This window comes from Vombatus ursinus, unplaced genomic scaffold, assembly GCF_900497805.2.
Source record: "Vombatus ursinus unplaced genomic scaffold, bare-nosed wombat genome assembly UNPS02014170.1, whole genome shotgun sequence".
Classification (NCBI taxonomy): Eukaryota; Metazoa; Chordata; class Mammalia; order Diprotodontia; family Vombatidae; genus Vombatus; species Vombatus ursinus.
Genome location: NW_020953948.1, coordinates 2183273 through 2194211, shown reverse-complemented (window position 1 = coordinate 2194211; position 10939 = coordinate 2183273). Strand labels below are relative to the sequence as shown.

Sequence of the window (10939 nt, the reverse complement as noted above, 5' to 3'; positions counted from 1 at the left end):
CAGTGCACCTTAGGAAGAAGAATTTTCGGGGCCAGCATCTTCTCAGATCCAGCTTCCTGGGAGATTTACCTTTTTTTTGGTCAGAGCTCCAGTTGGCCTTCTCTAACCCTTCCTTCCTCTGCTCCCGATACATTCACCAGACGGCTCTACGCTCCACCGGGAGAAAAAGACAGAGCCCCCTCAACTGGGAAAATGTCCTTTCCTTTAGGAAAACAACTCCTTCCCAGAAAGGGTTTGGGGGACCAAGAGGTGGTAGTGCAGGGAGATGCTCTGCTTTCTGAAAGGATGGAGGAGGTGAAACTGCCATTACATAAATCCAGAGAATGTTTCTAGAGGAAAGGTGATTACCTCGATGACTTAATAATCCTGAGTACCTAGATCAAGATAAGGAAGAGAGCTTACCCAGCCCCAGTGACAGAAGAAGAAAGCCCCTCAGCTATCCTCCCTACCATGGAGCTCGGTTGGCTGGTGGACCAGGGCATACTGAGTGGATGATGGCACAGTGTAAGTAAGGCAACAAGGGGGCACAAAAGAAGGCTGGGCCTTCTGTGACCTTGGGCAAGTCATTTGATGTCTGTCTGCCTCAGTTTCTTTAACTGTAAAATGAGGATATAAATAGCCCCTACTTTCCAGGGCTGTTGTAAGACTCAGATGAGATATTTGTAAAATGCTTGGCACATAGGCATGCACTACATGTGCTTCCATACTATCTAAAAAAACCAAGAGCCAACATTCCCAGGCACGATTTAAGAATCCCTGAGCTATTTCCTCAGGAAAATGTAAGCTCTGTGAAAGCAGGGACTCTTTCTTGTTATCTCTGTATCCCTAAGTATAGCATCCTTTCCAGAGCAAAGTCACTACTTGATAAATGCTCAGTGAACCGAAGGGAAGCACGCTGTTATCCTTGTCACAGCTGTCAGGGGGAAAGGAGCACTTCATCCGACCAGAGACCAAGGCGCTGCTCTCAGACACGGACGGGAGTGCTCTTGGGCCAACAAACAATGCTTCCTGTCTCAGCTGGAATCAAGCCTGCTACAAACCAATAAATTCCCTTTAAACATCAAATTGTTCTGCCTAGGGGTGGAAATAAGTACTTGTGTGTTCACGGCCCTATGAACACCTTCTAAAACAAGCACCTTTAGGTGGTCATAGCATAGGGACACAGTTATCAAAAGAAGAATTCCTAACTATTAACCACCATGTGAGAGAGTGCTCTAAATCACTAATGATAACAGACATACAATTCAGAATAACTCTAAGTAAAGTGGCAAAGACAGCATCAAATGAAAATAGTCAACGTCAGATAGGCTACGGGAAAATTGGCTCACCACCACCTGTGGGTGGAGAGCTGCATTGGTACGGCCACTCTGGAAGGCATTTTGGAATTCCACAAAAGGAGTAACTGAACTGTCCATCATCTTTGACTCAGGAATCCCACTACTTAGCATGTGCCCCAGGAAAATTATAGACACCAAAATAATCATAGCAACGTATTTTGTGGTACCAAAAAACTGGAAGCAAAACAGGTGCAGATCAAATGGAAAATGGCTAAACACACTACGTGGTACATGGCTCTAATGGAATATTGTTATGTCATAAGAAATGATGGCTATGAAGGAGTCAAAGAAGTGTGGGAAAGACATATATGAACACAGCAGAACTAGAAAAATCTATGTCCAATGACAACACGATAAATCCAGTTATACCTTCCACATCACCACTTTCCCCATCACGGTTTCATTATATCGCAGGTCGGCATAAATTTAAATGGAAATTTGGGGGAAATTTGAGGGAGGTCACAAACTACAAAAGAAAGCCAGCAGATGACACAGAAAAAATTTAGAAACTCAGAAATGCATAAAATACATGTATAGTATTGTATATCAACATATTTTATCTTTTAATACCATAATAAGTCAGACTTCTTCTCTGGTACGAAGGAAGGGCCAAAAAATTTTACGTGGATTTTCCAGACTGCAGGGGCGCCACGACCCTAAGCCCCTCGATGTGGAAGAGATAACTGTAGAAAGAACAAAAAACAACCTAAACAGAATGCTGCAAAATTAGAATGCCTAAGCCTGGTCCCAGAAAACTGAGAAAATGTAGCTCTCTCCTGAACTGCAAAGATGGGGAAACCTGGCTCTGGAGTTTCACGGGCTGCTGCAAGGCTGACTGGCCCTTCATAACTCCACTTTGGGGGGGGGGGGGGGGGGGGCGGGGAGGGGACAGAGGGAAGGTTTCCTGGCAAAGATACTAGAGGAGTTTGCCTCTTTCTTCTCCAGCTGATTTTAATAGATGAGGAAACTGAGGCAAACAAAGTAAAATGACTTGCCCAGGGTCACACAGCTGGTAAGTGTCTGAGGCCGGATTTAAACTCAGGTGTTCCTGACTCCAGGCTTGGCACTCTGTCTACTACATCACCCAGCTGCCCTGCTTAGTTTTGCTGAACTGTTTTTTCTTCTGGTTTTAATATTTGTTATAATACAAATCTATGCAGGAGAGGGCCGTATTTCTAAAATGCAAAATCAAAATGTATCAATAAAAACGAAGTGTAAATCATAAGATTAACAAAACTCATTGACGCCAACCCAATTTGGGTTTGGTTTGTGCATTGCTGGTGCTTGGCACAGGGCTATGTGCACCCACAGGCACGTGCATCACTAAGTTTTTTTTTAGTTGGACTGAATGACTTCTTCCTTCCTTTCTGTCTTTCTTTTTCTTTCTTTGCTTCATTGCCTCTAGTTTCCCAAGTATCCCATGTATTTTAAGACCATACCACATGCCTGACACCGCACTAATGCCTTTCAAAGAACTGAGGTCTGGCTTCAACAACTTCTCCTCTTCCTTGGTCTCCATTATTACTTTCCAGGCCTCTCCCATTTCCAAAATGACAGAACTAAGCCTCAGAAGGCTAAGGAATCTGCCTAAGATTGTACACTAGTCAAAGGCAGGATCTAAAAGTCATTGTGCTAGGTGCTGGAGGTTAAAAGAAAAAACAAAAGTCTTGGTATACAAGGAACTTGGATGCAATGGGAGAGATAAAGGAGGCATGCAGGTAAGTCAGTACAAGGAAATCTGAGGGGAGAGAGAGCAGGTAACAACAGAGGGAAAGAGGAAGGGCTTGCAAAAGAGACAGAATCTGGTCTGTGCCTTGAATGAAGAGGGAAAGGTAAGGAGGAATTCCACTTTTGAAAGAAGGGAGAGCCAATGGGAAGAGAAATGGAGTGGAAGTATTAGAAAGGTAGATGGGAGCCCATTTATGGATGGACTTCAATGCTAAGTGGAGGAGTTTTTATTTTATTTTAGAAGGAACAGGGAGACACTCACACTTCCTGAGTAGGAGACTGATCCCATCAGACATTTGCCTTGGGAACATTATTTTGACAGCAATGTGCTAAGATAGATTAGAGAGGCCTGAGATGACTGGAAAGACAAAGAGCAACGAGGAGGCTGAAGGCTTCATCCAAGTAAAAGGTGATGGGGATCTAATGCCCGGAATGCTGGAAGAACTGATGAGATCTGGCAACTAACTGATCCAGTACTGGGAGTGAAGGAGTGAGAAGAAACAGAGACAGCTCTGAGGCTGAGAATATTAGGGAACCTTAGAACACTGGGCCCCTCAATAGAATTGGGGGGAGAGGGAGAGAAGGGAAGAAGCACTTATTACATACTTATGATGTGCCAAGCACTGTGCCAAGTACTTCACAAATAGTATCTCATTTGTTTCTCACGACAACCCTGGGAGGTAGGTGTTATTATTATCCCTATTTTACAGTTGGGGAAACAGAGGCAGCTGAAGGTTAAATGACTTGCCCAAGATCACCCAGCTAGTAAATGTCTGAGGCTGGATCTGAACACAGCTCTTAACTATAGGTCCAGCACTCTATCTACTACACCACCTACCCAACTAGCTGTCAGGAAATTTGGAAAAGGGGCAGGCAGAAAGGGAGAAAACAAGTTATATTTAGGCCATATGATTTTGAGATAAGATGCTACATCTACAGGGAGATGTCCAGCAGGTAGCTGGAAATGTGTGCCTAGAGCTAAGAGGACACATTAAGGCTGAATATTTAGAAGCAGGAGTCATCTCTCTAAAGATGATAATGGAACAGATGAGATTATTCTGGAGAGGACAGGAGCTCGGGTAGAGTCTGGAGCAAGCAGGAGAAACTAGCATTACAAAAACCATGGGGGTGGAGATGAAGGGGGGTGGAAGGAGCACAGAAAGAAGCCGAGGGAGGAAAGAATATCTAGGAGGAGGCAGTAGTGGTCAACACTGTCAAACACTACAGAGAGATTAGGATGACCACTGAGAAAGTCACTGGATCTAGTAGTGAAAAGATGATTGGTACCTTGGAAAGGGCAGTTTCAGATAAGTCACAGTGTCTTCTCTTTGGGGCTTGCACTACCCAATCAGCACTTGCCCTGCCCTCTCTCTCCCCTCCTCTCTCTTTTCTCTCCTCCAGCATTCCCCAATTTGTGCTCCTAGTTGAACTGCTTCCAGGGCTCACTCCATTTCTCTCTCTCTCTCTCCCTCTCTCTCTCTCTCTTTTTCTCTCTCTCTCTCCCTCTCTCCTTCTCTCCCTCTCTCCCTCTCTCTCTCTCCCCGTTGTCTTCCCAATTGTACATATCGCACAATTTCTCAATATGTCCCCCAGGCACCTCAGAATATGCTTATTGTCTCCAACAGGACAGGCATGGTGGCACACACTTGTAATCCCTGCTGTCAGGAAAAAAGAGGTTGCTGGATCTCTCAGGCTCCAGAGTTCAGAGCTTCAGTGGGCTAAGCCAATGAGTACATCAAGTGTCCAAATTAAATTCAGCTTTAATATGTGAACTTGTGACAGCAGAGGGGCCACCAGGTTGCCTAAGTAGGGAAGAATCAGCCCAGGTCAGAGACTGCAGAGGTCAAAGCCAAGAGGCCAATCAGAGTAGGACCAGGCCCTTAAGTAGCCTCTGAACTTCCAGTCTGACAAGAGATAGGGAGATCTGGTCTTTATTAAAAAAAAAAAAAAGTCTACATATGCAAAATCCTGAGCTGAGCACTGGGGGAGATAAAAAATTAAAGAAGGCATGGTCCCTTTCTCCATGAAGTTTACACTGAGTGGAAAGCTATGCCAAAGGATATAGGTAAGTGCATACAAGAGGCAGAGGCCAAATGTGTTGTGAGAAGCAAGAAGAGAAATCTCATCACTGGCTGCAGGATATGAATAGGGGAAGGGAAAGAAAGAAGCACTGATACTGTGGCTACTCCCTGCCAGGCACTGTCCTAAGTGCTGTTCCAAATATTATCTCATCTGAGTAGTGAGGACAGGTTTCCTGGGTGGTTCAGCTGTATCTTATAGGATTTCAGCACATAGTTACAGGGGGCAGAGGTCATTGTAGTACCAGGCAAAACAGCATGAGCAAGAGGGGCTAATCATGGGGGTGGCATTTCTCTAATTCATGATTCTAGATCAGAGATATCAACCCTGGGCCACATTCAGTCTGCATCACTCCTGTGTGTGCCAGAACCAGATTAAAATGTAATTGGCAAATATTGAGCAAAATAAATAAAAACACAGTAAGACACAGATGACATTACATTTAAAACTAAGTCAACATGGGCCCACGGGGATCATGCATACAGTTTAGTGGTCCTCATTATTAATTTGACACCACTGTTCTAGAGCATTGGCACAAGGAGGAAAATTCTCTCAGATAAGACTAGAAAAGGGAAGCGGGGAAATGATGTCAAATTGTTGAGGGTCCTGAATGCTCAAAAAAAGAATGTGAATTGTAATGCACAGGTGGATAGGGATTCACTGAAGGGTCTTCAACAAACAAATGATATACTCAGGTGTCTGCATAAGGAAGCTGAATCTGGCAACAATGGGACAGATGGATGGATAGGTGGATGGATGGAGAGACGGATGGATGGAAGGATGGATGGACAGAACGGGGAAAGATAACAGAGAAGTGAAAGGCCGGTAGGAGTCTACTTAGTAATCTAAGTGGCTCCATCTAAGGCTGAAAAGAGAACAATGAGGATTGAGACTGGTAAGGAGAAGCCATACTAACGTGAGAGAACTCTCAACTATGTACAGCTGAGGCTTCCATCAAGCTTCACCTACTCAATGCTACACAGAAAGTGACTATTTTAAGCCTGCTCATTTCTAAACTCTCCATAGAGCTCTAGCACATTCCCCACTTTGCCTATTCTTTCTTCCCAAATAGTCAACTCCAATTCTACTCAAGGCCTCTTTAATGCACTGAAATCTGATTTTCAGTCACTGTCTTATAGAGAACTCTGAGTTTACCTTGAGTGAAAGGCCACATACACCTTCATCTCAACCCCTAAATTTTAGCCTTTCATACCTCTCTCTATATGCAGCATTTGTTTCCCGTGCCAGGTCAAAGATCTGTTCACTATGAGAGCAGGAATGAGTCACTTGAGAATGGTGCTCATGGTTTACTACAATAGGTACCAATCCCATTTAATTTCATGATGCTTCCCTACCATGACCTGCCTTCCACAGGAGAGTACGGCTAGGGACTATTCACCAGTTTCCACAAGTAACAGGCTAATTCCTTTCTTCCCAAACTAAACATACGCTACCTATATCAAATCAAAATGTACTTTCTTCAGGAATCCTTCATTTCTCATGTGAACCCACATCAACACCTTTTTTCCCTGAATTTCTAAAAACTTGAATGTCTGTACCTACTCATTTTGGTTCTTTTAAAAGCAATGCTAGAAAATGGATCATGAATACATATAAAATAGTTGGTCTTCCCTCAGGGAAATTGAAATCTCCATAATAAACTGGACTGTCAGTTGTATGTCTTTTGAATTCACAGCACCAAGCTCAGTACCAAGCACACAGCAGTACTAAATTCCTGAGCAATTTAATTAATTGGGGTCAGAGGAAAGGGACACTAGTGCCTGAGATTATCTCCAATCTCTATCTTATTTATAGGTTGCCTCAAGGTTTGCAAAGTGCTTTATAGATATCATCTCATTTGATCTTCACAACACCCCTGGGAGGATCCCCATTTTACAGGTGAGCAACTGAGGCAGGTGAAGTTTTTTGTTCAAGGTCCCACAGCTAGTAAGTGTCTGAGGCTGGATATGAACTCAGGTCTTCCTGACACCAGGTCCAGCTTTCCACCCACTATACCACCTAGCTGCCTCAATTGTTTCCATGTTATTTCCCCCATTAGAGTGTGAGCTCTGTGAGGGCAGAGACTTGAGTTTGCCCTTTTTTGTATCCCCTGTGCTTAGCCCAGGGCCTGGCACACAGGAAGCACTAAATTAATGCTTACTGACTTGACACAGCAATTCTGGGAAGCATTCCTCATGGGGTAAGGACTGCACCCATCACAATGGTCCCAGTTTCCTAAGTTCTGGCATATGGACCAGAAGTGTTTGCAAACTCTGAGAATCTAGGTATTATTTCAGCAAAGAAGAAAATCCAACTAACCTGGCACCTGGCTGTTGGGATCACAGGGACCATTCTCTCCTGAATGCTTCCCTCTTGGGGAAGAGCAGGGTCCTCAGAGGCAGAGCTGGGAAGCAGAGAGGAAAGATGAGAGAGGCTGGCACTTCCCTGGTCCCAGAGAAAACAAATCCCCCACCTTCAGAAAGGGCCTGAGGTTAGAAGAAAAAGACGGCACAACCCTTGCTCCTCTGCTCCCAGGAGAAGGGAAAAGGGCCACAGTCCTTGCTGCCTGGGGAGAACAAATTTTACATCCAAGTAACTGAAGGATGGCCTCCTGAGAACAAATAAACAGCATTTCCTTCAAACCCCATAGATGTGACTGGCAAACCTCACACTTCTACAGAAGAGGAGATTGTAGGATCAAAGATTGAAGGCTTAAGGGGAATTTCAGAGATTAGCTCATCTCAGGTTTTACACAATGTTTGTACCACATATAAGTAGTAAATGGCACAGCCAGGATTCAAAACTGAGCTCCCTAAATCCAGAGTTCTTACCAATGAATGCCCCAGGCAGCACAAGTGTGAAATTCTACACCCCCAGTTCCCAAGATGAGAGAAAAGGGTTGAGAGCTTTGCTATCTGAGGGAAATGAAGGCACCACACAAGTCCCTGAAGGGGGGACACAGACAACTGCCAACCCCCTCTCCTTCTCTTCCCCAACTTTAAATTCTGGGGTCCAGGTCCAGCCCAAGGTGGCAGTAGGGATGGATACAACAAGGCCTGCAAATGACTGATTGAATGAATAAATGAATGAATGAATGAATAAATAAATGAATGAATGAATGAATGCCACTGAATGCCCTTTCTCCCCTAAGCTCAGGCTTAGAGGCTGGGTGCAGGCCAGTGACCAGGTTCATCCCAGGAGTTTCTGCTCCAGGATGAATCCTCCCAATCCATAAGGCTCTAACTCTGGAATATGGAATCCAAAGAGGAGGCAGAGAACCTGACCAGTCTGGAAAGGGCAGAAAAGGGAGGAAGAGAAGGAGAAAAAGGGTGGGAGGGAGGAAGAGAGAGAGGGAGAGAAAGAAGAGGGGGAAGGAGAGGAGGGAAAAGGGGAGAAGGAAAGGAGGAGACGGGGGAGGGAAAGAGGGAAACAAGGGAAGAGAGGAGAGCTAAGGGGACAAGGGGGAAAGAGGTAGAAAAGATGAAGGGAGAGGGGGGAGGGGAAGGAAACGGAGAGGAGCAGGGGGAGGGGAATGAGGAGAAGGGAGAAGTGGGAAGGAGAGGAGCGGGAAACGGGGAGAGTAAAGAAAGAAAAGATGGGGGAGGGAAAGGGAGGAGGAAACGGAGAAAGGCCAAGGGTGAGAAAGGGAGAGGTCGAAGGGAGAAAAAGGGGGGCAGGGGAGCAAAGGGGGAGAGAGAAAAAGGAAAGGGGGAAGGGTGCGAGGAGGGAGAGGAGGAGGAGGAGGAGGGGAAGGGAAGACGACGACGGGGGAGAGCGGGGGCCGGGACAGGGCAGCGCAGGGAAGGTGGGGAGGGACGGGGGGCTGAGGCGGCCTCTCTCACCAGGCGAGGAAAAGAGGACAACGAGGAAGCGGAAGTCCCCCTCGGGTGGCCCGGGCCCCTGCTCCGACATTTCCGGCCCTCCCCCATTCCTCGTTAGTGACAATTTCCATGGCAACCGACTGAGAGCGGTCCAGGGACTGAGAATGAGGCGTCGTCACTGGCAGTGCTTTCTGGGAAAAGTAGTCCGGCGGCCAGCGGCAGCTTCTGCGCCTGCGCAGGAGAAGGGCGAGCCCCTCGGCTCCAGGCTTAGCCCACGTGGTATAGGATACAAAGGAGTCCTCCCTTCCCCCTTCGCCTCGGCCGCACCACCTCCATCCACCCCCATCCCCCACCTTTCTGTACACTCTTCTTTCTCCCATCCCTCGGATGAGTTCCCTTTGTCTGCCTTCGCTTTCTCCGCTCTGTAGGATCCTGGGGCGGGATGAGGGTCCCCAAAGACCCCTCGGGCTTTTTGGATGATTGCTGGTGAAGAAATAATGAATTATTCTGGTTTAGCAGGGCTTAACGCCATGTCTGGATGTGGGGCGCTTAATAAATGCTGGCTGACTCTGGTCAGTTTAAATAGTAAATCAACAGGCCAACAAGCACTTATGGAGCCCCAAATGTGTGCCAGGGGCTGCGCTGGGCCCTTGGGATACAAAAATAAAAGAGACAAACACAGGCCCCGCGCTCATGTCCGTTGCCTTCGGTGAGCGGGAGAGACGGACAGGCCGGCCAGCCCTGACCTTGTGGCCTGGCAGGGCGGGGCTGGCTCCTGGATAAAAGGCGGATCGCTAAGGATTTGTTAAGGGAGTCCTGTGGGCCTAGCACGGTGCTAAGGGCTGGGGATACAGAGAAAAATAATTTTCAAAAGGCCTTGAGGGGTTTACGTTCTGATGGGGGAAATAACACACACACACACACACACACACACTCTCTCTCTATGTCCTTCTCTCTTTCTCTTTCTCTCTCTGTCTCTGTCCCTCTCTCTCTTTCTCTGTCTCTCTGTCTCTCTCTCTTTCTCTGTCTCTCTCCTCTGTCTCTCTTTTTCTCTGTCTGTCTCTCTCTGCCTCTGTCTCTGTCTCTCTGTGTCTCTCTTTCTCTGTCTCTCTCTGTGTCTGTCTCTCTGTCTCTCTGTCTCTCTGTGTGTTTCTCTGTCTCTCTGTCTCTCTCTGCCTCTGTCTCTCTGTCTCTCTCTGTCTTTCTCGTTCTTTCTCTGTCTCTCTGTCTCTCTCTGCCTCTCTCCATGTCTCTCTCTGTCTCTCCCTCTCTCTCTGTCTCTTTGTCTCTCTGTCTCTCTCCATCTCTCTATCTCCTCCTCCCTCTCTCCCTCTCTCTTTGTCTCTGTCTCTCTGTCTCCCTCTCTCTCTCTCCCTGTCTCTCTCTGTCTCTCTCTTTCTGTCTCTTTCTCTGTGTGTGTGTGTCTCTGTCTCTCTCCTACTCTGTCTCTCTCTCTCTCTCTCTCTGTGTCTCTCTCTCTGTCTCTCTGTGTCTCTATTTCTTTCTGTCTCTCCCTCTCTGTCTCTGTCTGTCTCTGCCTGTCTCTCTCGCTCTTTCTCTCTTTCTTTCTCTCTCCCTGTCTGTCCCTCTCTCTCTGTCTGTCTCTCTCTCTCTCTTTCTCTCTCTGTTCCTCTCTCTCTGTCTCTATGTCTCTCTCTTTCTCTTTCTGTCTCTGTCTCTCTCTCTGTCTCTGTCTCTCTGTCTCTCTCTTTCTCTGTGTCTGTCTCTCTGTCTGTCTCTCTGTCTCTCTGTCTCTCTCTGCCTCTGTCCCTCTCTGTATGTCTTTCTCTGTCTCTCTGTCTCTGTCTCTCTGTGTCTCTCTCTCTGTGTCTGTCTCTCTGTCTCTCTGTCTCTCTCTGTCTCTCTGTCTGTCTCCCTGTCTCTCTCTGTCTCTTTCTTTCTCTCTCCCTCTCTGTCCCTCTCTGTCTGTATGTCTCTCTCTGTCTCTCTCTGTGTCTCTCTCTGTTTCTCTCC

The 10939-nt window shown here is 46.7% G+C and overlaps 1 long non-coding RNA gene across 2 annotated transcripts; it reads right to left on the bottom strand.

Annotated features, from left to right (window-relative positions):
• Window positions 1–1897: 1897 nt before the first annotated feature.
• LOC114041246 lies at window positions 1898–9159 on the bottom strand. 2 transcript variants are annotated; one of them, XR_003568894.1, is made up of 3 exons: window positions 8987–9159; window positions 7464–7548; window positions 1898–2020 (listed from the first exon to the last, which is right to left on the bottom strand). It is a non-coding gene; the product is annotated as an uncharacterized LOC114041246 (long non-coding RNA). The 2 variants fall into 2 exon arrangements; XR_003568895.1 differs by lacking the exon at window positions 8987–9159 and adding an exon at window positions 7976–8466.
• Between the last annotated feature and the right edge of the window lie 1780 nt (window positions 9160–10939).